General features: G+C 47.2%; 1 protein-coding gene across 1 annotated transcript in view; it reads right to left on the bottom strand.

Annotated features, from left to right (window-relative positions):
* TMEM178B (transmembrane protein 178B) overlaps window positions 1-27,804 on the bottom strand; it is a 331,318-nt gene that overhangs the window by 230,573 nt on the left and 72,941 nt on the right. The window lies entirely within an intron of this gene.

Raw genomic sequence — 27,804 nt, 5'->3', positions numbered from 1 at the left:
GTTGAGGGTCCTCTGGGAACAAGGACCATTTTGCAGCCCCAGTGCCTTGCAGGGGGAAGGAACTCGAAACATTCGATGGTGAAGGAAGAAAGAAGGGGAGGAAGGGAAGCCACCCAGGTCTAGTCGGCTGCTCCTCTTCCTCGGTGCTGACGGCGCAGGCGCCCAGAACCCCCGGGGTCTCGCCCGCCGGCCCACCCTGGCCTCAGCCTGCCGCTCCAGGGTCGGCCTCACCCCCAGGGCTGCCCGCCCTCCGTCCCCCTTCCAGCCCGAGGCCTGTGCCCTGTGCTTAACACATGGAAAGATTAAGTAGAAACTAGAAACACATGGAAAAACATTGAAAACCAGCATTTAAAAAGAGAGAGAGATGAAACCAGTTAAAGGTTTAAGTCTTATTTAAAGGGCATTTTTTTTTCAAGGAAAAAAAAAGTTAAAATGACATCATAACAGAGAGAGAAAGTAGGGAGCTTTCTCTGTAGCAAGTAAGGAAAGCTATCATCAGATTTATTACCATTATCACTGTTGAATACTTGAGCAGCCCCAAGAGGGAGGGTGGTTAGGGAATTCGAGGTTTGAGATTAGAAGCCAAACCGTGTCCCCAATGAAAGAACAAGAAAGCAAACTAACAATGCTCCAGGGGTTCAAGGAGGGCAGAGCAGCTGGGGTCCCCCACCCCTCCCAACCCCGTCTGCCAGTGGGGCAGAAGGGGACAGGACTGGAAAGGGCACACTCTGGGCAATGCCACCAACCACAACGTTGGCAAGAACTCACCCTTGCTAAGGGGCAGCTCTTCACAAAAGCCTATTTCAAGAACCCCCACCCCGCCCCCACCTCCCCAGGCTCCTCTTAGCACCTTCTGCTCCTCCCAGATGTTCTGAGCCCAAGGACTTGCCAGGCTTATAGTTGCTGCAGGCCCAGCCAGAAAGGGTTTTCTTTATACTGAGGAAAAGTGTTAGGTTTTTATTTTTAATGCTTTCAAATGCATTCCACTTTGCGTGCTTTGTTTTTCTGCTTGTGGGATCGGCATGGTCTTTTAATGTTTGCATGCACTGCATAGTTCATGAGCAGTGATCAGGGGGCCCTCCTGATCCACACACATGCCATTTCAGTCTCAAAAATCCTGCTCCTGACTGCCAGCACCCCACTCATCCCCCAACACATGGCTGACCCCTCACCCTGCCCGAACACCTTCGGCTGGCTCCTGCTGTCACCCAGTGATGTAGGTCCCATATTTCTACCAGTATTAACAGCTTTGAGCAAGAGGAGCTGGTGGTTTTCTGCTCTGTACTCCCGATGGCCAAAGTGGTGCTGTGAAGTACTATCATTTGTTTCATCAACAGCTTACATTCAGTGCATTCTTTCTTGTATTAGCTACTATACAAAGTACTTTATTATGCATTATCTCATTGAATCCTGAATGTTAAGTCCTGCTATTATCCCCATTTTGCCGATAGAGGCTTAGAAAGGGCCCAGGTAGGAGGCAAAGTCATCGAACACCACACCCGTGAAGACACATTGTGGAAAACCAAGCTCTTCAGAAATAGAGACCCTCCGAGGTTTTCTATCAGAAACAAATAAAGCATAACTTTTCCATTGACAGGGATTTCCAGCATCTACAGGCTCTGCTCCTCTTATCAGAGTAAGACGAAGTATTGGCTTCCAAAGTGCCCTTAATAAGCTGGAGAGCAAAGAGCCCCTAGTCACAGGGGAGGGGAACTTAAGGGATGTCTCCCACATGTGCCCCTCAGCCACATCCTCGTCCCCACTCCCAGGACAAGCTACTTACCAGCAGCTCTCGGGTAAGGTACCCAAACCCTCAGAGCCTCTCATCTTCAAAGGCAGATAATAGCACTCGCCTCCTAAGACTGATGAGGGTAAGTGAGCCAATCTAACGCCTGCTCCATAGTAAGCATTCAGTAAATGCTCTCATGGCCCTCCCCACCCCAAGTCACCCTTCCTTCCAGCTAGCACCTCCAGCTTCCACGCCCACATGGTCACAAAACCCAGCACGACACTGGTCACCCTCGAGGTGCAGTGGAAGTGTCAAAGTCTCTCCCCATACCACCCTCACCACCACCGTTCCCTCCCACAGGCCTGTGCAAAACCCAGGGGACCACACGGTCCCTAGTCTGGGAGCCAGAGCAGAATCACAGTTGCCTGACTCCCTGTGAGCTGCATGGGCAGCCACGTCACAGGGCACAGGGCTGGTCACACAGAGGGGACAACACGCAAGCACTTTCCTCCAGTGAGACGGTCAAGCCACCACATGCTTGGGCAACTGTCTGTTCTCATTGCTTGGTTTGTCTGTATTTTGGTTAACTCCTGCGAGATCTTACATTTGTTCAAGCTCCTGAAGAAATTCTTGGATTGTGAAGCTGTCATTCTGTGAATTAGCTATCTGTCCCACGCATTTCATCAACGGGCCATCCCCATCCCATCCACGCCATTACTCACATCCAGCCCTCAATGGGGCAATGTTGAAGAAAGAACTCTGCCCATGCACACGCAAAACTTTCCTTGTGACCAGAGAGCAGACCCAGTAAGAGAAAGCAATTTGGGGAGGACCATTGGGCCTGCCAGGAATTCACACCCCTGATGTGCCCACCCTCAGGCCTACTCCCCCGTCTCGTCCACCTAGATAGCATTCACCCCATCAACCTAGTGTCTAAGGAGCATAGCCAGAAAGGGGATGAGGCCGGCTTGACATGGCCTCTGTGGACTCTGGACATCAGGGTTTCCTTGCTGATCACTCACCCGCCATCTGTTTAATAAGTCCTTTGGACAGTTTTCCAGAGCTCAGCTCCCTCTAGCTCAGCTGCTCGTCTGTGTTCACAGAATCCACAGTCTTCTCCTTTCTTGAAAAATCGGGATGCTGCTCTCCTGCCTCCAGGCTCACAGCACTTCGGAGCCCACCTCGGACGGTCGGGTCCCCCTTTGCGAACAGGACGGCCCCACGGGAAAAACCGCCCCCCCGCCCCGTGCTCCTCCCCGGCCCTCAACATCATCTCCCTGCTGGGTGACCACTGTGCGCCCCTCTCATCACAGCCGAGCTCCGTGGTCCCCATTCTCCCCAATTCCCCAGTCCCCCTACTGAGCGTGGCTCTCACACCTCCGCTTCCAGCTCCATTTGCTAGCCAGCCCCTTTGTGGTACTTTATCAAGTGACTATGCTCCTTGACCAACATGGGAACAGCACTAACACTTCACAATCTTCCGTGCTAAAGGTCACCTCGTCTTTTTAGGATCTACGGCGTTTTTCATCCAGATTCCCACATTCCTGGGTTCTGAATCCCTCTTCCCCCTTTCTGAATCTTTTCAGCAGGTGTTCAATGAGACACGCTTCAATGTCATTGCATAGTAACTCCTTCACAAAAGGAAATAAAGAACGAGGGGTTGCTGTGCTGGCCCCCATACCACCCATCTTCCCGGTAAGCCTCCGGGTACCGCTTCTCCCCATGTGCTCATATGTTTTCCAGCTTGAAACGGGCTGCTTGGGAAAGAAGAAGGTGAGGTATGGCTTTAAATTGCCGGTGAGGGTGTAGTAAATAACCCGTTCCTTTATTCCCATCACAGCCCTAATGACCTTCTGGAAAGTTCAGAGCCCCAAGCCGCCGCTGCCCTCACCATGCCCTCCCCCCCACCCCCAGGGCTCAGACACCCAGCGCACAAGGCCACAGCTCCTCCAAGCAGTTTCAGCTGGTGGAAGGATCATCAATCTCCAGGCTCTGACAGACAAATGAGGCGAGAAGGAGACCAAGTCTGGTTTTTCACTGGAAAACAGTGAGCTCATGCTTTCTCTCTGGGGACCCAGGAAGAGGAGACAGATCTCGAGATGGGGAGACAGTGATGGAGACAGGCAGGAGTGATGAAGGATGGGCAGGAAAGAGGGAGGAGGCCAGTCTGGTACTTTTTTAATGTCACTTTTGATAAGAAGCCCCGGCTCTCAGGCCAGAGGGAAACATCCATTTTCTTTAAATTAAGGATCCAGCATAAGGCAGTTGTCCTAAAGGGGAGGGACAGCGAGAAGATAAACTGGTCAGAAATTCTTCATTCCTGCTCCTTCAGAGAAAAGATGGTCGCTCATGAGTCACCAAAATTGCAGATGCCACAGCAGAGACGGCTCTGCCTTCCTCTGTCACTGCTGTTCGGCTGTGGGGTTCAAGATCCGACACGTGCACAAAGACTCCGGGTAGCTTTTCTGATGGTGGGCCTACCACCCTCCGCATGCATCTCCAGGAGGCCAAAGGCTAGTCATTTCCGACAGGCCGAACCAGACAAAAAAAAAGAGAGAGAGAGAATTCTGACAGCTGTCCAGATGTTTCTAAACAGCTAAATGAATGTCTGATTTCGGTGAGGGGGAGAAAGAAATCCAGATTACAGGGTTTTCTGGTTTTCATTTGAAAAGGGAGTTATTAAATCCTGATTTTCTTTACCAGTTAATTCAGAAAGAGAAAGAAAGATTGTGTGTGTGTGTGTGTGTGTGTGTGTGTGTGTGTGTCCCTGTGTATCCGTCTGAAAGCATGTTGTGTGTTTGGGGCAGGATCGGAGAAAGCTGTTGTAGGTAAGAAACCAAACCCAGATGATTAATTATTTTACTCTTCACCCTGTTGTGTGCCTTAGCTAAAAACTGAATGGAAACTAAAACTCACAGAAAGAAAGCCCCAATAAATTATGTTTTCATTACCTCTATTTACAAAATTGGTTATTTTCTTGTTGAAGTTAATTGGCTTGGCTAGATTAGAGATGTTGTTAACTTTGCCAGACTCACTAGTTGAAATGAAACTCAAACCCAGATATGAATATATGAATAGTGAATTATTCACTCTTCCATGAATCCCAACAGCACTACTGTAATTGAGGGCCTGGGCCCTGGAGCCAGCCTGCCTGGGGTTAAAGCCTAGCTTTGAGACTCCGGGGGTGCAGGATAGTGGCCAAATTAATGAAGCCCTCTGTGCCTCCACTTTAAAGGGTTAGGATACAAATATCTACCCCCTTCAGGGCACTGTGAGAATTCAATGAATTAATATAGATAAAGCACGTGACACCAGGTACACTGTAAGCTCTCCATAATTGTTATTGTTAGGTCTGCAGCCATGCTATATCCATATAAGATGCAGATTTATTATATGTGTCAGACACCAGGTAAGTTTTTTAAGACGTGAAGTGAACATGTATCTGGCATGTTTTTGCAAAAGAAATGCATGCCCTAGGAGACAGGTCGCCAGTATGCTATCTTCTTCCTGCCTCTTGTACTTTCTCAGCCAAGCTCTGGCATGCCCCCGACCCCTACCCCAGCTCAGGGCATTTGCCCATAGGCTCCACCGGGCTACATCCTACCCCCCGGCTCGCACCTCAAGGGCTGAGACCACCGCCCCCCACTGGCAGCCACCTCCAATGCTTGTTACAACAGTGACCTTCCTGAACCCATCTACCCCCCTCATATATGAAACCCTCACTAACACAGCCACAGAAGCATCACTTTGACTGAACAGTACCAAGAACAGTTTGACCACCCAAAACCAGAAAAGTAGCTATGGAGGACAAACCTCTGCCCAGTGAGGAGGACATGTTCCCCAGCCCTAACCCAACAACCGTGGGTTGGAGCCAAAATGGAATTTCTCTTTTACACTTTCTGGAAATGCTACCCCACGTTCTACCTCCCGACCAAAACAGCAAAAACCCGACAGAATCAGGGAATATCAGGGTTTGGTAAAGACTGAGGGGAAAGCAGCTTTCGGACAGTTGTTGGGAGTGTAAATTGTTACAAATGCTTGACAAAAATCAAATAAACTGGAGATGCATATGCCCTATGGCCCAAAATTATGCCCCCGTGGGCAAACTCCTGCATATGTGTGGAAGGAGAAGTGTGCAAGGATGTTCCATATAACACTGATCAACCTAAAGGTCCATCAATTAGAAAAAAAAAGTGGTTATATTCACATGATAGGATATTCTATAAAAGTTCAGATGAATAAACTATAACTGTATATATTGAGACAGAAAGAGTCCTCAAAATATAATGTTGAATGAAAAATATAGAACTGTAGAGTTACACCTACAATATCTTTGCACTTTTTTGTATTTTAAGTTTTTCCTCCTATAAAAATGTAATCTTTGGGGGACCCAATGAGAAAGAACACAATCACATTTCAGGAAGAAAGCCACCTGTTCCCATAACAAAATCAAAGGCACATGATCTAAGTTTTAATGGTGCGAGACCCTCCCAAGGGGGCCCTAGCTCACCTCCAGCTGACCCTCTCTTAGGAGCATCTCACTAACCACCTGTGACCCCACTCCCTTCTGCTAATGCAGGCAGGTGCCGGCCCTGCAGGGCTGGATGCCAAGTAGGACAAAGACACGGAGACAGAGGAGAGCAGAAGGGAACACAGGACACAATGAGCATGACCCGGTGCTGGGGGAGAGGAGGGAAGGTCATGGATGGCTGAGGACATCAAGGGAGGCTGGGGAAAGCAGGAGAACCATGCTCTCCAGCCTGGCGGGATGCAGAACATGGGGGAAGGGCTAGCTTGGGGTCAGCCAGGGTCCAACGAGTCCACAGGAGCAGACTACTCCAGAACCAGAGTTTGCTGGGGCCCCACAGGGGATTGCTGGGGTTTGTGCCAGAGTACCGAGGGGAGAACTCAGGCACAGGACTGCCACGATTGTCCAAGCACGAGAGTAGAGCCTGAGTACAGCTAGAGGCATGGACTAGGAGGACACAGTGTGAAGCCCTTTTCATTGACCCTGGCTTCCTAGCTGCTTGGATTTGACCTGCTCCTGCAGGGACAGGTGCAGCATCATTCTCCCCACACATGGGGCTGGTACCTCTGCTGAAACTGAGCCAAACAGCTGCTCCAACTTTCAGAGCACAGGCGCAAAGAGGTAGCAAGTGGGTGCCCTCTGGGACCCCAGGCATCCAAATTGAGTGTGCAGAGGAGAGCACATCATCTTAATGGAGTAACCTGCTCCTTGACAGGCTGCCCAGCGCCGCCCTAAGTGCAGTGAACACTGCTCCTGGGCCCCTCAGGTTTTGCATTCAGGGCTTCACCGAAATCAGCAGCCAGAGTGTGAGAAGACAGACAGCCAGCCATCTCTTACACAGTTCTGCGAGGCCTCTGGGAACCACTCCATTGACTGCAATGAAACAGAACTGGTAGAGCACCAGCCTGGAGGGGGGCTTGGGGAAGGGGCCCCAGAACCCAGAAAGCAGAGCTGAGAGCAGGTACACTCCAAAGCTGGAAGCAGAGGAACCCCAGGGCAAATCCAAGTCATCACAGGAGCCGGGGGGTGGGGACAGAGCAGGGATGAAATAGTTAAAAGAGGGCATAGGCAGCTATGGCTGGAGAACACTCTATTCACTTACATTTTCCTTGCTTCTAGAAGATGGCCTACATGAAGATATTCCAAAAGAAAATAAATAATAAGACCCCATCCCAGAAAGCCGGTGTTCTCTCAGCCGATCTCAGTCCCTCCCTGCTACCTTCTCTCTCCACAAACTTTCCCGCATGTCCCCCTCTGTCTCTCCAGGCTTTAGAAGCTCCAACTCTTCCCCCCTCTCCTCAACCCTGTTGCCTAGTTGGCGGGCAACGTGATAGGATGGAAGGACTGGACCAGAATTCAGAAATCCAGGGGCAGCCTAAAACACATGGGCATTTACTATGTGGAATGTATTAGCTCAGGCTTCCATGACAGGACGCCATGGACAGGATGGCTTACATAACAAACATTTATTTTCTCACAACCTGGAAACTAAGTCCAAGATCAAGGTGCCAGGGCTGGTTTCTGAGGAGACCTCTCCTCCTGGCTGCCTTGCTCTGTCCTCACATGGCTTCTCTTCTGTGACGCATAGAATGGGAGGGCGGGGAGGAAGATTTCTGCATAGCAAAACCACCATAAGCAAAATCAAAAGAGAAAGAGATCTGCAACTCAAATTACAAAGGACTGATTTCCCTCATACATAAAAAGCACCTGCAAATCACTAAGATAAAGATCAACAATCTAATTTTAAAATGACCAAAATGTGAACAGACAGCTCACGGACCTACAAATGTACCTTACACATATGGAAAGATCCTCAAGAGCACTCAAAAGGGGAAAACAATAAATTAAATTTGCACTGAGCTGGTATTTTCAACAACCATTCTGGCAAAAGTCCGCAAGTTTGATCACACACTGAGGTGAGGGGTGGGGAAACTGACACACTCGTGAGTTGCTGTTGGAGGGTAAATTCTGTCAATTTGTACAACCTCTCCAAAGGGCAATTCATCAATATCTTTAAAAATTACAAAGGCTCAATTTGACCCAGAAATTCCACTTTTAGTAATTTATCTGGGAGATGCAGTCTCAGAGGTGTGAAATGACATATTACAAGGTTATTCATTGCCACTTTGCTTACAAGAGCAACCTAAATTTCCATCAATAAATTATGGTATATCCACAGAATGGAAGGCAATACAGTTTTTAAAAAGCAGCTCATTATAAACAGATATGGAAAGCCTAAGGGGATAAACTAAATAGGAATAAGCAAGGTGCGGAACAGCACGTAAAGTATGCCACATTTCTGTAAGAAGTGGGGAAAGATGATAAATAGATATACAGGCATATGCTTGCACACACATAAGACATCTCCGGAAGGAAACTAATAACATTGGTTGTCTATGGAAGAAGGACTGGAAGGTCAGGAAAATTAAGGGAGGAAAAAAAATTTTCCTCGTAGATCCTTTGATACTTTTAAGATGATGGACCATGTGAATGTATCGCTATACAAAACAGTCCGTTATAAGGCTCCAAACGAAACAGGGTAAAAGAATGTAAAATAGAAACTCCAACTCTGCCTCTGCTCTGCTCAGAATGGTCTCGAGCCCGTCACTTTGGCTCTGGGAACTCCAGATCCTGTGCCCCGCCCTCCTGGCTCCCACGGGGCTCAGCGTCCTGGGTGGTCCCTAGCAGACATCTTGCAGTTCTCTGCACTCAGAGTCCTCCTCTTCCCACAATTTGGCCACCCCTCTCTAAACCCAGGCTCCGGTGGGCGCTGAGGCCAGCGCCACATTCCCACCACTGACTCGGCCTTGACCTTGCAAACCAGTCCTGGCGTCCACCAGTTCCTCCAAGCTGGGGGCTCTCTTCCTCCGGCCGGGATGGATGGCTGGATTCCTGGCCCTGGATGAGGCTCAGGAGGCTATGCCGGCTCCACGATTATTCCAAAGGACACATCAACCGCCTCTGTTTGGGCTTCAGATTCCTCATCAAGTCATTCAACATTGGGCCACCCGGCCCCGGAGGTCCTCAGCCAGGGTTCCCAGACACCTTCCAGCTCCGTATTACAAACAAACGACTCTGGCTGTTTGCACGGCTGCCTGGTTTGGACAAGTACGTGACCTTGATTCTCTCTAGGCTTATCTTCAATCCACAGTGCATCCCAGACTTTCCAGGCAGCCTGTAATTTTTGTGTGTGTCCTCTTACGTGAGTACTTCAAGGTCATAATCACCAGCACACAGCAATCAGCTCTCAAATGACTGCCTTAATGGATGTTTTTTGCAGCTTATCCTAACTAGAATGTAAGCTTATTTCTTTTTTATCTCCTCATAACACCTAGGGATGCACAATGCTCTGCATACAGATGTAGGAGGTACAGGGCTGGAAGTCAGGAGGCCTGGTCAGAAGTCTCTCAACTTCTCCCTCACTCAGTTTCCACGTGTGTAAAATGACAGTAAGAACATCTACCTCACAGAGGTTTCTGTGAAGACCTAAGAAGTTCAGGTGTATGAAGGTGAAAATGGATTTGGCCATCACACACAACACAGAGACTATGCGAATTAATGTATTGAGAGTCATTTTATAAACATCAAAGAAGGGCGTCTAGAAGATACAGGCTCTGTGCTATCCAAGAGGACTTGTGATGCTTCCATGGGACTGATCCTCGGTGACTTCTCCACCACGCTGTGGAGGCAGGAGCCCCGAAGCAAGCACAGCCTGCGTTAGCTGCCCCCAGGGAGGCTACTCTCTGTCTCATGGAATCAGAAGAACCACCTTTGAAGGGTTCTCGTGGTTCTACCTCCTGGAACCCAGAGAAATCCTCTCTCAGGGACCTGCCCCACACGAAATGCCTTCTAAGACAAGGGGCTTTGCTCCTCGTCCCTGCTGCTCAAACAACCAGGCGCTGACCCACCACATGACCCTCAACCCCAACCTGAGACTGGGCCACAGCCACCCGAGACCAGAACCCAGGATGGGATGCTGAACTGCGCCAACGGAATCCTCCCTCAAGTGAAAAGGACACCAACATTGAAAGAATGAAGCTGAAGGTGAAAAGGCGCCATGAGATCAAGCTGGTACTAAGGACACCAGGATAGATAACATAAAGTGCAGGGTAAAGTTATGAGGGAACCAGGCAGGGGGAAAGCTGGGGAGAGAGAGGTGAGGAAGAAGCAAAGGCCCAGACAGAGGGGAGCAGAACCAGGACTGCCCCAGCTCTTTCCCTTCCTAGCTGGGATGTACCCTCCCAATCAACCCCTCTACTCGAGTCATCTTTGTGTGTTCCTGGAGATCGAGCCAGCCAGCCTACAAAACTCCTGGTACCTTAAAAAGGCATCAGTTTCCAAACCCAGCTCCCTCTCTGGACCACGGCTATTGGCACCACCCTCCTGGTTCTTGGCTCCTACCTGGACCCTGAGGATGAACTCCGGTTTCCTCCCCATGACCTTGACTCTTTGACCATGAACTCAACCTGTCACCCTGACTCCTTGAGAATGGCTTTCTCCCCACCCCAACATACACATACCCCCCACTCAAACCCTGTTTTGTTTTGTTTTTTTATAGTATCAAGGCACAGTGGGTAGGAAAAAAGACCAGGTTATTAAGGATCGAAAGGTTCCAAGAAATTGAAGTTTCAAAAGGAAAGAATTCTCAGGAGAAACTGATCAAGAACCAAAGTCCACACGGATATTATAATTAAGACCATCTACAGAGCCCTGTTCTGTGCAAGGCTCTGAGTGAGAGGCTAAATACCACTCCCCATAAAGGACTGAAAGGACCATCACAAGCCCAAGCCAGGCCTGCCTGGGGCTTCAGACAGGTCTGGAAGGTCAGCAAGGCAGCTACAGATTAGAGCAAGAGGTGCCGAGTGGAATTCAGAGTATCTGCAGTCTAGTCCCAGGATTACCTGTCTCTCTCTCACTCTGGGTCTTCCAGAAGTTTCTCTGCACCAAAGACCAACGAGACTGCTGGGAAAATATTCATCCTGAGGGAAAGTCACGTGGCATAGCTTGGTCCAAGGACACAGGATCAGAAGGAGGGGAGAGGGACTCCAAATGCAGCAGGATGTGTTGCTCTGAAGTCCCTAGGTGCCTGGCCCCAGGGATTCTTGCCTGGGCGCCCCAGGGAAGAAAAGTGTAACAAAATAAATAGAATTGCCAAATGCCAAAAGTCCCTGTAAGACATTGCCCCCTCCTTCATACGAGGCAGCATGGCTCGGTGACCCACGAAACACAGGGAGCGATTCTTTCCTTTCTAATGAAATGATAAGCAAGAGCCAGGCTCCTGGAAGTCAGGGGGCACAGCAGCAAGCTGGACCAGCCTCCATCTGGAACAGACCCAGAGAGCAGGCGCTCCCCCACATTAGACATGGAGAGAGGCAGGAGACCCTAGCAGGGGAGCCAAACAGGCCAACGGGCAGGTGTCGCTGGAGGAGAGGACAGACCTTGACACAGTCTGAAGGAAATGTCAGAGCCCTCCAGGTAGCCAAGAGACAACTACTTTTAGAAATATACATGAGACACCACTGGGAGGAATCTGAGGGTCCCTAAAGAACAAGAGTTGCGGGGGGGAGACGGTGAAAATCAGAACCTAACCCACACTTAATCCCTGAAGTGAGACAGCACAGCAAGTGTGGTTCTACTACTCACTCCAACCAGGTACAACTCAGTCAACACTTAATAAGCAACTGGGCAAAATACCACGCAAGACGAGGGAGGAGATATGCCCTCCGGGACCTCACAATATGACCTGTGTCCCAACAAACTGTCTTCATCAGTGATGGCTAACGGCCTGAGCTGTTTTGCAGCAGACCCTTGCAGAACATCCCCCAAGAAATCCATAAAGAATGTCTTGATTAAAACCCTCCAAGTGAAGGAAAGACCTTCCAAAAAGCATTAGTGAGAGGAGCCCAGCTGGGAGAGCCGTCTAGCCGAAGGCTGACCCCAGAGGACTGGTTCCATGGAGTCTGAAGGGGAAGATTCCTTTGCGGGGGCCAAACCTGGCTGTTCTGTGCAGTGAGGAGGCCAGCATGCGAGGGCTAACTCAACCATACGCCAGCGTTTGGACAAACCCACAACCTTCAGCTCAGAACGTGCCACTGTTAAGAAATGCTCTAGTTTATCAAACATCAGAATCTTCTAGATGTTCACACTCTCCATCATTCACGTGACTAGATATGAGGCACTGCATCGGATGCTGGGGGGACAAAGTTAATACAGTCTCAGCCGTTTACAATGTAATTTGGGAAGGGGAGCAGGGAAGAGGAGTCGGGGGAGGAAGGAAGCTACAAATCAAGTCTAAGGAAATGTTGCAGTAGTAAACACAGAGATCTATTTGGTTAGGTTAGGTTATAGATTATCAACGGTTAGGGCATAAATAGGTGCTTCCCAAATTGTTTGAAATCAGAAAATGGTATTTATTTACATGTCTAATATGCTCAACCAACTATTCTTTCCTAGGTAACACAAAGAATAATTCTAATCCCAGACCTGTTGGAAGAATGAAAAGTTGTGACTTCATAAAGCACTTTTTACAATTTACCAAGTTAATTCCATGTGCATTTTTGACAATTAAGGGCAAAGCAAAGGACCTGGAATTTGGGAGTGAGACAATGGGATGAGCTAGGAGGGTGCCAAAGGTTACAAGCTGGTTTCTCCTATCCTTGGTTCATTGAACTCCACGCTGCTGCAAGATCTCAGTCTGGGAAGAGGCCAGCAAGGACACAGCTCTTATGCTAAGGCCCCCAGACTTACACTTTGTAGGACTTAGAGCCAACATTGTTTTTATGATGAGGAACTTTAGCCAGTTAGGGTATACACATGAATACCATTTCAACATGCAGACCAGTCAATGCCAACATCCACATCAACCCATCTATTGGTTTCCCCAATAACTCTTTCCAGCCCGGCGGCCCATTTCTTTTCCATTCCATGTGTGATTCAACAGAAACCATGCCCTAGAATTGAACTTAAGCCCAATAGGAAGAGTCCAAAAAGCTTCCTGGCTGCAAATAAGGTGTCCTTAGTTATGAAGGTCTTCTCAGTCATGGTGTCCTGAGACCAATGCATAGCAAGTGTAAGTCTCCCCTGATGCCGAGGACAGACTCTTACTTCCCAGTCCCCCAGAACTCCTAAGTCCTAATTTTCTCTGTATTATAATTTGCTTAGGTCCAGCTTCAAGGGCCTCAGAAGCAAGCTAATAGGGAATAGTGTGCAACTGGAAATAAGCAGACCTGGGTAAGAAGAACCCCCCAGCTCCAGGTCTAGCCCTCAATGAGAATCACAAGCAGTCCAGATATCAACATAAATATCAACATGTCTGGTTAGACAAGGGAGCCAACCTGGTGAGTGGACTCTGGCAGCAGGACACTTTGGGTTGAGATGAACCTCCTCATTGGGCAGCCGGCAATACCAGGCTTCTAGGGAAGGGGATGGTGACTCGTGGAAAGGCCCCAGCACCAGGACCACACCTTCCAAGGCTTTTGAACAGTCATCATCCTACCCTCCACACTTCACTATCCTACTTGACACATGAGGGTTGGATGGTGGATGGATGGATGGATGGTGGTGGAATTTTCCTCACCTGGAGCCTTCTGGAGTGAGACTGAGAAGCCACAGAGGGTGGGCACAATAAAACCTATAACTTCACAGTTGGAAGTGACGTTAGAGATATCTAGTCACATTTCTCATTTCAGATAAGGAAACTGGGAGGGACCAGAGGAATCAGGTGACAAGTCAAACAACCAGGAACTAGTAACGATGCAATTTAGGAACTAGTGCAGATACCACTGTCCTCTGCCAGGTGATACTGAAAAGCAGAAGGATAATACTTCAAATAGAACCCATCACTTGAATGTGAAGTAACTCCTAACATACAACCAAGTCTAACGCAAGCTCAAGCTGACATGCTAAGTCTACCAGTGGGGTATGAATTTTGTCCCCATGAATGTAACTCAGGGAAGGAAGCGAGGGTGACCATCAGATGCAGGGTGCACAGTAGGGGATGGTGCCAGAATGAAAGTCATGCTTTCACATATATTTGTATTTTATTTAGATTCTTATTAAGCCACATCTACCAATTCTCTCCTGCTGCCATTTTGACATATTAATAAGCACAAAGGAAAAAAAAGTCTATTGTTTCAAAGGCTTAAATTCATGGAGAGTAAAGGACCACAGGCCATTTATATCCTAACCAGATCGCTTTCCTCTTAAAAATGGGTGGAGGTGGGAGGACTGATGGATGTGGTGTGGGAGCACGGAGCACAGTGTGCAGCCTGGGTGGGAGCTTTGGACAAAGGCAGGGAGGCCAAGAAAGACAAAGGGGCTGTGGGAGAGGGTTAGGGAAGGGAGAGTCAAGTACATTCAAGACTGAACAGGACAAAGTCAAACTTCATCTCCTTTGCAACAAAGCCAAGGATCAGCCTGGCACTGGGCTCTCACGTAGCCCTGACGACAGAGGACACTTGCCCAGGGTGGCCTGCCCTGATACCGGTATTAAAAATGCATTCCCTTCTACCTTGCCCTTAATAGCGCCCTGTCCTGAACCACTTAAACCCCACTCCATGCAGCCCTTTCTCTGTTAAAGGTCACTTTAAATTCTAAATATTGTCAAACAGAACCTGAACTGCAACTATTTCTCTAGACCTAATCTTCTGCTGTCAGCAAATTCAGAGGGAAAAAAAAAAATCAATAAAGGGATTAGCTGCAAGTGACATTGCATATTACAACAGCAGTTCACTGTGTCCAAGATGAAGGACTTGCCAGCTACTAATATTATGAACCATTTCAAATGATGACTTTTTATCAGAAAACCTTTCCTGACCCTCTGTGTCTCCAAAGGAAAAAAAAAAAAAGTTTAATTAATCAAATGCCTTTTTTCCAAAATGTTTCCTTTTGGCAAATTCTGACACTGCTTTGCCTAAATTGATATTAACCCTGCAGGGTAGGTGATTAACTTTTATAATATCGGACCTTGATACAACTCTTTATCCAAGAAACTAAATTCTTTAATGGGAGCGAGGCTGAAGGAGAGTGTTTTCTTCCCCAATTTCTGAAAAGTGAAGCAAATTCTAACAAGTATATGTAGATCCTCAGCTTTCGAGTCTGGAGCCTTATTCCCTAGACCAGTGGTGTTCAGTTTTAGTAAAATCAGTGGATCTCCTACAGCATGGTTATCTGCTCACTTAATACAGACACCTTGACTAAGCAAAAAAGCCAGCTGAGAGCCCAAAAATCAAAAAGGGGGCTTGGGGCAAGTCCAAACACCCATACACATGAGGTATACATTCTTTATTCACAGGAACATCCCTCAGCACCTGGTGCTGCTTCCTTTAGACAAAAATCCAACAGGCGTCATTATGGGACTTCAGAGGCCAGAGAAAATTATAAAACAAAAAGTACCTGCTGAAAGCAGACAAACTGACAGGAGCCAAGAGGTGCTCAGCTGGTATCAAAGTAGGACACGGGAAAACAAAATGAAGACCTAAGATCTCAAAAGCCAGAGCAACCTGGGGCCATTTACTGAGGGGGAAGCAGCCCAATAACCCTTGGGGACATAACTGCATTACAGCAAAATATAATACTTGACCTTATGAGGACAACAGTGTATCACCAACAATATCGTCATGACTGTACGAGTCAGCCACGTATGAAGGAAGAAAACTCTACAATCCACTCAAGTTATTTTTGTTAGAATTGTGTGATGCCACGTTTAAGTTTTAGCAATCTAGAAATTTAACCTCTTTAGTTCAGTTCATATCTCAAAAACTTTAGAAGAAATGATTAGGTGGGGCGCCTGGGTGGCGCAGTCAGTTAAGCATCCAACTCTTGGTTTCGGCTCAGGTCATGATCTCAGGGTCGTGAGATCGAGCCCCACGTTGGGCTCTGCGCTCAGCACGGAGACTGCTTGAGATTCTCTCTTCCTCTCCTTCTGCCCTTCCCACTCGTGCTCTCTCTCTCTCAAATAAATAAATCTTAAAAAAGAAAAAAGAAAAGAAAAGGGATGCCTGGGTGGCTCAGTCAGTTAAGCGTCTGCCTTCAGCTCAGGTCATGATCCTGGGGTCCTGGGATCGAGTCCCACGTCAGGCTCAGTGGACAGCCTGCTTCTCCCTCTCCCTGCTTGTGTGCTCTCTCTCTCTCTCTCTCTCTGTCTCTGACAAATAAATAAAATCTTTAAAAAAAATGAAGAAGAAACGACTAAATATTTTAATAAAGTGAAGATGCTAAAATGTCCATTTCTCTGTCCTCCCAGATATATAATTCCTTTCTGATTCGTTTTTTTTTTTTTTTAAAGATTTATCTACTTGAGAGAGCGAGAATGAGAGAGAGAGAGAGAGAGAGTACATGAGAGGGGGGAGGGCCAGAGGGAGAAGCAGACTCCCTGCCGAGCAGGGAGCCCGATGCAGGACTCGATCCTGGGACTCCAGGATCATGACCTGAGCCGAAGGCAGTCGCCCAACCAACCGAGCCACCCAGGCGCCCTCTGATTCGTTTTTAAAGAGAACATCTCCCCTAGAATCTCCTCAAAGCCTATTGATTCTACACCTTCAGCCTCATAAGAAATGCTTTTGTGATGGAGAACTTTGACGAAAAAGTAGAGAACCACTTTTCTCACCTGTATGGTCCCGTGCCCTTGTGTGTGTTGGCACCTGTAAACACACTGCCAGGCCCTATTAGCCATGAAGCTGCTCTGCTTCCCCTTATTGATGGGGCTGAGGCAAAAGGAAGGAGTGGCGGTTTTCTTTAAAAGTCCAGAGACTTAAAATGGAGATGGCCAACGTGTGATACGAAAACCACCAGCACCATGGCAAGCAAGGCCATCAAGCAACGTTAGTAGGACCCTTCCAAATCCTCCCCTCGACACAAATTCAGACAACCATGATGGATTGATTGGGGTTGACATTCAGGAAAAAAAAAAGAAAGAAAGAAAAGACTGCAGGCCTTAGTCATTGTCATACTGCTTCAACTCAGATTTATGTTGTCAGGGTTGTAAGTTTCACGTGCTATAGGCTATCTTCTTCCGTAACCCCACATCCTCAACTATGATCACAGTCTGTTCTTGAAGATCTGACTCAAATATCCCTCCTCAGTGAAGCCTTTCCCAAGCACCCAGGGGAAAAGTTTAGGGACGGGATGGTCAAGCAATCAGTGGTTCCATTCTGTTTCCATAACACTTTGCATACTATTCATTCAACTTAAGAAGGAAACATTTTTAAAAAATAATTAAAAAAAAAAAAAAAGAAGAAGGAAACACTTACCGAGTATCTACTCCATGTCAGGCATGGTGCTAGGCCCTGGGAACAAATTCATATATGTGACATGGTTCTTGCCTTCGAGGAGCTTACTTATAGTCCACCTTGTAGAATTTACTCTCTCTCTCTCTCTCACACACGCACACAAATACATTTGTGCAAATCTCCTCTGTAACAATACCTCAAGGAATATTTTAACTAGGATTTAATGAGGAGAACAAAAGAATTAATTGAAAATGACTATTTTTGCTTTGGGATAAAACTTACACGTAATTATGTATAGCAAACTAGAAGTACGACACCTTCAATGTCTAATCACTGAATCCTCCTCCCTCAGCTGATGTGGCTGTAATTGTTCTGCCCTCATCTATCCCTGGCTAAATCTTCTCAAGCCCCCTCTCTGTGGGATCCTATGCTGCCGGGAGGTAGCAGAGTCCTCACTGATTACCACCAATGAGACTCTGTAACCTAACCTGCTCCTCTTCTGGGTGCTAGGTTCGGCATCCTTGGCACCCCTCATCGTGGGCAGAGACGCAGAGTCTGGAACTCTCTGTGTAACACTATTATTCTCTCTGGCAGCAGCCCATCAGGGTTTCACCCTTTAACCCAGTGCCTAGTAGTGTGGTGGGCACCTAGGGGGCTCTCAGTAAACATTTGTGAATGAATGAATGAGTCAATGAAATGAAATGAAACTATGAAGTAAACCACTTCACGCTCACTGTCCTGGGAGTTGAACTCCTGCTTCCAACTGTGTAACCCTGACCAAAGAATTTCATCTCTGCGTGCCTCAGTTTCCTGTAAAGATGTAAGCATCTCCAGGAGAACAGTGAAAATGTGTATCAAGCACCCACCACAGTGCTTGGCGCACAGCAAGCACACAACAAAGGCTTTAACCCTTATGGCACCAGCACACAGTAGGTACTCAACAAGCATTTGTTGGAAATGAATGCGCGGAGACCCCAACGAGAATTGCAGGCACGCAGCCCCGAGCCATGCTCACCCATGTTCCCAAGGCCTGTTCCACTGCTAACCCTCTACCCACCACCCCATCCGGCACACCGTCCCCATCACCGGCTCTCCCCTGTGACGCCCCACCAACCCTTTCTGCATGGGATGTGCAAGCATCCGTTGGAAGGCAGTATCATGAGGGAGACAGAGGCCGGCTAATGCAGCCACGCACCCTGATCCACAATAAGTCACGGGTGTGGGTCTGGCCAAGCCACAGCCCAGAAACACCAATGAGCAGAATAGTTTTAAAGACCTGAGTTCTCGTCCTAGCTCCACCACTTACTGACTGAGTGACCATGGGCTATTTGAGCTCCCAGACTATTTCTCAATCAGGAAAATGGATTTAATGTTAGTACCTACATCACAGCATTGTGATATGGATAAAAGAAGGCATGCAAAGCACTTAGAACAGTGTCTATCACCTAGCAAAAACTCAAGAATATTCGGTATTTGTAAACAGACAACAGATCTATATTAAGGAGCTAAGAGGAGCTGGAGGAGTGAAAAAAAGAGTTCTACTTCAAGCATTTATGTCTGGGAACTACAGGTATTAACCACTGACCCACTCACGTGGCGTAAAGCAATCAATCAGAGTGAACCAGAAAGCAGCAAGGCACAGGGTTTGACAGAGGAGCGTCAACTTTTCCAAATATGGCACGTGAACCCCACAGCCTCGCCACCCCCAGAAGGAGCTGCTCCACCCCCTGCAGCATCGACTCCAGTGTTCCATCCATCCTTCAGGAAAGTAGCCACACCCAGGAGTGTGGGGGCCAGCACAGGACCTATGACAGTCCGGCGAGAAAGCTGGGACAGCTCTTTCCTGGAGGCCTGACCAACAGGGACTGGTCTGGGATCCGTTCTACCTGAGGCACTTCTAGGCCCTCCTCTGTTCACACATACGCCTGCGCGCAACCCCACAATCTCCTCCCTGGCACAGCTCTGCATTGCTTAGCTAGTGGGTACTTAGGGCCAGGCAGCCTTCCCATTCTGGGGAGGGTCACCCACAGCAGATAAAGGGGGATTTGAGGGTCCATCAGTTTCATCATTACTTTTGTATCATTTACAGAGAAATGCCATAAGTTATACTATGTGATCCTCATAATAACTCAGAAACAACTGATGACCTGCCCTCTACAGATGAAAAGGAGCATAACCAGGTTAAGTCATACCCGTGATCTCTGTCACTGACCACATCACAAAGGAGAAGAACAGCAATGAAGGAAACAAGGTTCAATCAGCCATAAGACAGTTCCTGCAAGGGACTCCAAAAACTATTTGTTAGAAGAGAAAGGACTCCATCCAGGGGCAATTCTTGTCAAGAAAACTAACCCACACTTTGTTGACGATAGGATTAACAGAACCATATGAGTCACAATATGACAATACCTCTCAAGAACCATGAAAGTATTCCCTCTTTGACCAGGCAATCCTACTTCAAGAAATACAGACTAAGTAAGGAAGAAACCCAAAAGACTTGTAAAGTTATTTGCAAATAAAGGTCAATGGCAACTATATAAAGACAAAAATATGGAAACCTAAGTATCCAATGGTAAAGGAAATCCTAAGTACACAAACCTACACTTGATTAGTAAATAAAAAGCCTCCCTGGCAATGTGGGAAAACACCTGTATAATAGTGAAAAAAATCATAATCTGTACTCCCTTGGACAAAAAGCGGGAGGAAACACAGATGATTAAAAACAGCTTAGTTTGGGGGTGTGGCAGGATTGTGGGTGAAATTTTTTTCTTTAAGTCAGAGTCATATAAATATTGCTAAGCATTATTGGCATACGTGTAAATGCTTAAAAAATAAAACGAGGGAAATTGTAGTAGAATCTCTAAAGTGTCTAATAGCCCCAGTAATCTCTGAGTTTTTGAGACCAGACCAGTGTCATTTTCATCTTTGTATCCCCAGAGTTTCCTAGGCATAACTGGACTTCAATAAATATTGAAGGAATGCTACAAACAACCACGTGGATGATCCTCTCCTGAGCCTGGGACCATTTGATCAGTCAGAGCCTTGATCACCCCAAAACCCATGTGCCTAGATATTAATTAGATGAATTTAGAGGTTCAAGAAAATATCCAGGAGGAACTGTTTTTTAAAAGAGAAGATGAGAGTAAAATCTGGGGAAGAGCATGCTTGATTGAAAGTTTCTGTATTTTGCATCTTTGATAAAATTCCACAAATTGCATTCCCTGGATACATAAGCAAAGAGGAGCTTGGCTTACAGTTCTCCAAAGTCTGGAGACCTTCTTGAAGGCAGAGCTGTCCAAAAAGAGGCCATGAAGTTTGCATTAAATTCAAAGTCACCAGGAGAATGACTTGAAGCCAGAAGTCATCCAAATGACACTGAGTCGAAAGCATGAAATGTCAGAGGTCCTGGATTAGAAGGGATAGAAGACCCAGCTAGAGAGGTGGTCCATCTCCACCAGCTTAAGCAAATCACCTAACCTCTCTGGAAATCGAGTTTCTGGCCTCTGTCCTGGCCATCTCACAAGGAGGTTATGAAAATCAGCCAAGTTATGAAAATATACACGGGAAATATGCATAAACTGTAAAGTGCTATGTTAAAGGGGCACCTGGATCCTGGGATTGAGCCCCACATCGGGCTCCTTGCTCAGCAGGGAGCCTGCTTCTCTCCTCCCTGCTGCTCCACCTGCTTGTGCTTGCTCCCTCCCTCTCTCTCCCTCTCTCTCTCTGTCAAATAAATAAAATCTTAAAAAAAAGGTGGGGGCACCTAGGTGTCTCAGTTGGTTAAGCATCCAACTCTTGATTTCAGCTCAGGTCATGATCTCAGGGTTGTGAGATCGAGCCCCGCATTGGGACCCACGCTCAGCGTGGAGTCTGCTTAAGATTCTCTCCATCTCCTTCTGCCCCTCCCCCCCTTGCATGCAAGCACACGCTCTCTCTCTCTCTCAAATAAATAAATCTTTTTTAAAAAAGTGCTATGTAAAAGCCTGACCACAGGAATTCTCAATAAATATGGGAACACGTGAGTGCAAGCAAGGGGAGACAGGAGGTAAAAAATTATGTGTTTTTCACAGAATTTGCCTATACGGCAAATATAAGGTGGAATGCCGACCTATGTTCAGAGCACCATTTCCCTAGGGGAACAATGGGAAGACGCTCTCAGACTGCAGGCAAATTGGCCTCCAGAACGCTGCCCAGGTGGAGGGAACCCAGCCACCCCACCCTGCCGGGTGTAAATGCTTTTTACGGAGCCTTAAAGAGGTAGCAGCCTCAGAATCTGGAGAACAGCTACACTACATTCACTAACAGTGCATTTGGGGACAGCACAGGCAGGAGCATTTTGCAAAATGTTTTCAGTTTAAGGGACTGGAAGGAAGCCCGTTGTGAGAGAGCACGTCAGGCACCTCCTCTGATCAAAGGGCTGAAAGAGAGCGAGGGATGTCAGGGCCACAGATCCCGGCCCTCGTACACGGCAAGGTGATTACAGGCACAAATCTGCTTCAGAGCATCACTGCTAATAGGACTCGACCCGAGCAAGGAGCCATGAGCCGGCAGAACAATGCGATTCACACACACTCGCTGTGCCGACCTTGTGTGGCTGCACGCGGCTGAGATAGGGCACCCCGCACTGGCGCTGCTTGGGGATCATTCAGAGAAACCAATGACTCCGAGGGCCACCTTGGGTGTTCCTCCGAAGCATGGGTAAAGAGGGGATTTCCCAAGTTAAATGACTAATTCTGGGCCACACAGCAAGCTCCAGCTCGGACTTTTAACATGATTGCTCTCTAAACACAATATGAGAAGCAAGGAATCTGGCAGAGTTAACATTAGACTGGGAGGAAACTGTTGTCAGGCCCCTAAAGAGGACGGGGAAAGGGGAAGGAAAGCTGGTCAGAAGCCCCCCGCAGGGACCGAACTCCAGGAGGCGATGCAGCAGACACTGGGCTGGGCGGAGCTATGGTGAGCGCTTAGATCCCAGCACGGGTAGCAGAGCCACTCCTGGCCCTGCCTCTCTGTGTTCTCCTTGCAAACCCAAAAGCCCAAAGGCAAGGCGTGGTGGTGACCCAGGCCTTGGTTCCTGGGCTCTGAAGGAGCATCTGAGTCACGAAACATGGCGTGGGGGCAGGTTCTGGGTCATTCCCATGGCTCCTCTGGAGGTCAGCCTTCCACATGCCCAGAGATGTTCCTTCTTACCCCTCTGCCAACACATGAGATGACGTGGGGTGGCTCTGAACTTTGCAAAGCCTTCTAGCCCACCCCATCGCCTCCTTTTTGAAGATCAAGTGTATGTTTAAGAAAGCAAATGTATCAAACACTTTCAAATGGACGCACGTGGCTGCCATCAGCATGAGCTGAGTGTGAACCATTCACTCCACATCCTCACTGGGAATCTGATGCAGAGGAAACGGATTCTTCCCCAGCGAAAATGTAAACCCAGCAGGACCCTGAACTCCTGATGCCCTCCTAGCTCCCTTCTGGTTGCAGTCTGTTTCTCACTCTCCTGGGGCCCACAGCAACCACCTTGAGAGCCCAGTGGACCCTTTCCTCGGGAGGCCAAGGCGAAGGATGCTCCCATCATTGCCCTGCCTACGGTAGGTCTAGCAGTCCAAATCTGGGGTCCGGTGATTATGGCAGGTGCTGCTAGTGGTCTCTGAATATCCAGCCTCCCTTCTCTTCCTTGGATTCGGCATCCCCGTTTTCAGCTAGGCCTGCTGCTTCCTGGGAAGACCGCTACATTTCCCAGCTGCACTCATAGCTAGGTGTGGCCACGGAACAAGGTCAACAGCTAACAATGACAGCCCCTCACTAGGTGATGCCAAGCACAATTCTAAGCACATGCAATGTAGAAACTCACTCCATCTTCACGACGACCCTATGAGCAGGTACTGTTATTAGCACTTTTTTAAACCAAGGAAAACTCCAACACACAGAAGTGATTTGCCTAATTCATAGTGTTAATGAGTGCCACAGTTGGATTTGAACCCAAGCAGCCTGATTCCAGCCAAAGCCTTCACACTGATTACACGACACTGAAGTGCAGCCAATCAAAGCAGAAGCTTAGTGCGGGACTTCCAAGAACGCTCACGACCTCGAAAGGAAGGGGCTCCAGGAAGTGAGCCTGAATTCCCCTTCCCTTGGGTGGGAGCTGAATTTAGAAACTTCTAAACCAAAAGGGTCTGGGAAGGGAAACACAGTAACTGGACAATGGAGAGACCTGGCTGACCCCACCTTAACCAAGTGATCAGGGTTAACATCTCAGTAAGGAGTCATGTTGAGATCACGGACTCTGAGAAGGAGACTTCACCTCTGTGGATTCTTCCCCCAAATCCCAAACTTCAGTCTTACCGTGAAAGAACAAGCCTAAATTGAGGAGCTTCCTACAAAATATCTGACCAGTATTCTTAAAAAACATCAGGGTGGTGAAAAACAGGACAGAAGTCGTCACCGACTGAGGGGACCAAGGAACATGACAACTAAATGCAATGTGGTACCCAGGATAGGATCTTGGGACCAAAATGGGACATTATTAAAAAACTGATAAAATCCAAATAAAGACTTCAGTTAGGTTAATAGTATTGTACCAAAGTTAACTTCTTGGTTTTGATAAATGTACTATGATTACATATGATGTTAACATTAGAAACAGTTGAATAAAGGATATAGGGGAAACTCTCTTTGCAACTTTTCTGTAAATCTAAACTTAATTCCAAAATAAAAAGGTTTTTGAAAAGGAGGGGTAAGTGCCTTTTTCCTCTCCTCCACTTCTTCCTATTGCTGGCCTGTTAAATGATGATTGCTGGAGCTCCAGCAGCCATGCTGATCCACGAGGTAACCTGAGTTCACCTTGAAGATATTCTAAGGATGGCAGGGAAATGAGAAGCATAGGTCCCTGATGACACTCAGCGTTGTATTATCAGCCCTGAACTTCTAACTCCAAACCTTTATTTTTTTAAATGAGAAAAAAAAAAAACAGCCTCTGTATTATATAAGCCACTTCTCTAGGGAATTTTCTGTCAAACGCAGTTGAATAAAGATTAGGTCTTTATTAATAACAGCAACAGTGTGAAAACCTGTGGACTATCCATCACTGATACAAAAATTAGAAACTTAACCTTGGAATTGGCCATCTGGTCCAACCAGTCATTTTTCAAATAAGTAAAAGAAGAACCACAGAGGTGAATCTTGTACCCAGGTCCCAACACCAGCAGCAAAGTAAACACAGGACCCCAAGTCCTGTCCCAGCCCAATTTCCTCCACTGCACCTCAATGCTTGGGGAGGACTACAAATGCCAGCATTGCAGTATTAACAGAATCCTAGCTTATTACAGCCTGCCATGCAGGCTGCTTCTGATTGTTATGCTGACTTGCCTACTTCACTCTAAAGATAACATTCTTTTTTTTAAGATTTTATTTATTTGACAGAGAGAAAGTGCGTACACAGCAGGAAAAGAGGCAGAGGGACAGGGTGAAATGGGCTCCCCACTGAGCAGGGAGCCCGATGTGGGGCTTGATCCCAGCACACTGGGATCATGACCTGAGCTGAAAACAGATGCTTAACTGACTGAGCCACCCAGGCGCCCCTAACGATAACATTCTTAAATTATCATTTCTGAATCAATCACCGAACACAGCAACACATTTGCCAACTCTGTTATAATTCTGTGACTTTCACATATTGAATTTTGTGAAGAAGAAGCCCTCATATTTAAAATAATGCTGTTGTTGTATCTGCTTGGTTTTTATTAAAAGGAGAATGTAGGGGGGGAAATGTGTACTTATACCTATCAAATGGTATTCTATCCGGGGGGGGGGGAAGGTTTCAATAGTTATGATCACCGATTACTAAAAACCCTAAGAAAATCACTTCCCCAGTCTGGGTTACAAATTTCGCACTCTGTAAAATAGAGGATTAGCTAGGATCTTATTTCCTCTGAGTTTCCTTCGAATGTGAATAATCCATAATTCCAAAACACTAAATAATCATTCAGTGTTCATTCTCTGTGTATAAATGACCATTTCAAATACAGATCTTTGCTTTCTTCAGCAAGTCTGTTTAAAACATGGTGTTTACTAAGTGGAGAATACTAATCTGTGGTGGAATGCATTGATGGTCCCAGGCTTCACCTTTTCCATATAACCTTGCAGTTCTTCTCACTAATGAGGCAGAATCGATTTCCCCACCCCTTGAATTGCGGATTAGCCATGAGACTTGTTTTGGCCACTTTTATATGGTGGGAGTAACGGTGTGCCAGTTTCCAGTCTAGGCCTCGAGAAGGCTGACATGTTTTCACATACACTCATAGCGCATGAGGAATAGCATGCCAAGGCTAGCTTGCTAGTCCTGGGAGAAGGAGAAGCACGTAAAGAACTGCCCCCATCAACCTACAGATGCGTGAATGAGTCCAGCCAATCAGAACTACACAGCAGAGACCAATACAGATCAATTGCACCCTCAACGGTCATAAGTCACTGAGGTTTTTGTGGTTGGTTGTTACACAGTGAAAGCTAGCTGATACACTTCCTTAAAACCACAACTTTGGAGGGCATCTATTTTGGGAGAGAACTGGCTATATATATTTGCTATGACATGCTCTGTAGGAAAGGGACTTGGTTTGCATGTGAAATAATGGATTCACGTGTCCACTTGGCACCACACTCATGATCAATCCTTTGCCCACAGGTGGATAAAGAAGTCGGTCTCCCCTCTGTGCATTCTCTCTTGAGCTTTATTCCCCACTCCCATAAAAGCAGATGCAAATGCAGAGTTATCTATAAATTACCACCTTTTAAAATCACGGTTTAAAAACCATGTATGCAGCATTGTTTATAATAGCCAAGTTATGGAAGCAGCCCAAGTGTCCATCGACAGATGAATGGATAAAGAAGATGTGGCATACACACACAGACACACACAGAGACACACACACACACACAGAGGAATATTATTCAGCCATAAAAAGAATGAAATTTTACCATTTGCAACAACATGGATGGAGCTAGAGATTATAATACTAAGTGAAATAAGTCAGCCACAGAAAAACAAATACCATAGGAGTTCACTCATCTGTGGAACTTAAGAAAAAGAGAGAGACAAACCAAGAAACAGACTGTTAACTATTGAGAACAAACCGATGGTTATCAGAGGGGAGGTGGGTGGAGGGATGGGGGAAATCAGTGGAGGGGATTAAGGGTACACTTATCACAATGAGCACTGAATAATGTATAGAATTGTTGAATCACTATATTGTGCACCTGAAACTAATACAACACTGTATGTTAACTATGCTGGAATTAAAATAAAAAACTTAAAAATTTAGGAAAACATTTATACTAGCCCCCATCTTTTTCAGTACACGAACGCCACCAAACATTGCTCCTTTTGATTAATGAAATAAATGCTAGTGTTGGTACCATGGAAATGATATGATTCTTTCCTAACTATGCATTAGTAAGAAACAAAATTAGATGTCAACATCCTATAATGGGTTGAATATTCCTTTTATCCCTTTAGGCAGTAGGGCTAAAATGCAAATGTATTTAGTTGGGCCCATTTTGCTTGCTTTTAAATGATTCCAAAAATGCTTATTAAGCATCAACCTGCTCTGTGCAAACACTGTTCAGGCATCAGCCCCAGGGGGTGGGCAGCGGCTGGAACCAGCAAAGCCCAGGATGTAGCACATGCCAGCAAAGAGCAGACAAGGTGCCAGGAGTCCCTGCAGGGGTCAAAGGAGGACAGTCAGCCACAGAGCCTGGGGACAGCAGAGGGATGTTAAACATGAGTGGAACAAAGTGAGAGGCAAGAGGCTGGAGAGGAAACAGGGCAACAGCTCCAGAAGACACGGGGCACCCCGTCTCACACGTCAGACTCCAAATCTGAGACAGCTTCCTGCTCCTGTTCTGGGCTTCTCTGTGGCTCCTGTGGGGAGAGGGGGAATCCTAGTAGAGGTAGCCAAGCCCCACAGGTGGGGAAAGGCAGTTACTGGCACCTGACTCTGGGGCATCTGGAAATTAGTTCCTGGCAAGGGAACTGTGGCTGCCAAGCCCTGGGCGGGATTCCTCCCTTTCTGCCTACAAATGTGCTCACACACCACATGCACATGCGCACACACACACACACACACCCCTCTCTCCCTCAAATACATACACGCACCTCCTTCTCTCTCTCTCTCTCTCTCACACACACACACCTACTCCTCTACCTCTCTCTCACACAAACACCTACCCCTCTCTCTCACACACACACCCCTACCCCTCTACCCCTCTCTCTCACACACACACCCCTACCCCTCTACCCCTCTCTCTCACACACACCCCTCTCCCAC

This window comes from Mirounga leonina, unplaced genomic scaffold, assembly GCF_011800145.1.
Source record: "Mirounga leonina isolate KUSES-001 unplaced genomic scaffold, KU_Mleo_1.0 Mir_174, whole genome shotgun sequence".
NCBI classification, from domain to species: domain Eukaryota; kingdom Metazoa; phylum Chordata; class Mammalia; order Carnivora; family Phocidae; genus Mirounga; species Mirounga leonina.
Note: the sequence above shows the minus strand (reverse complement) of the source record. Positions and strands in the feature narration are given on the sequence as shown.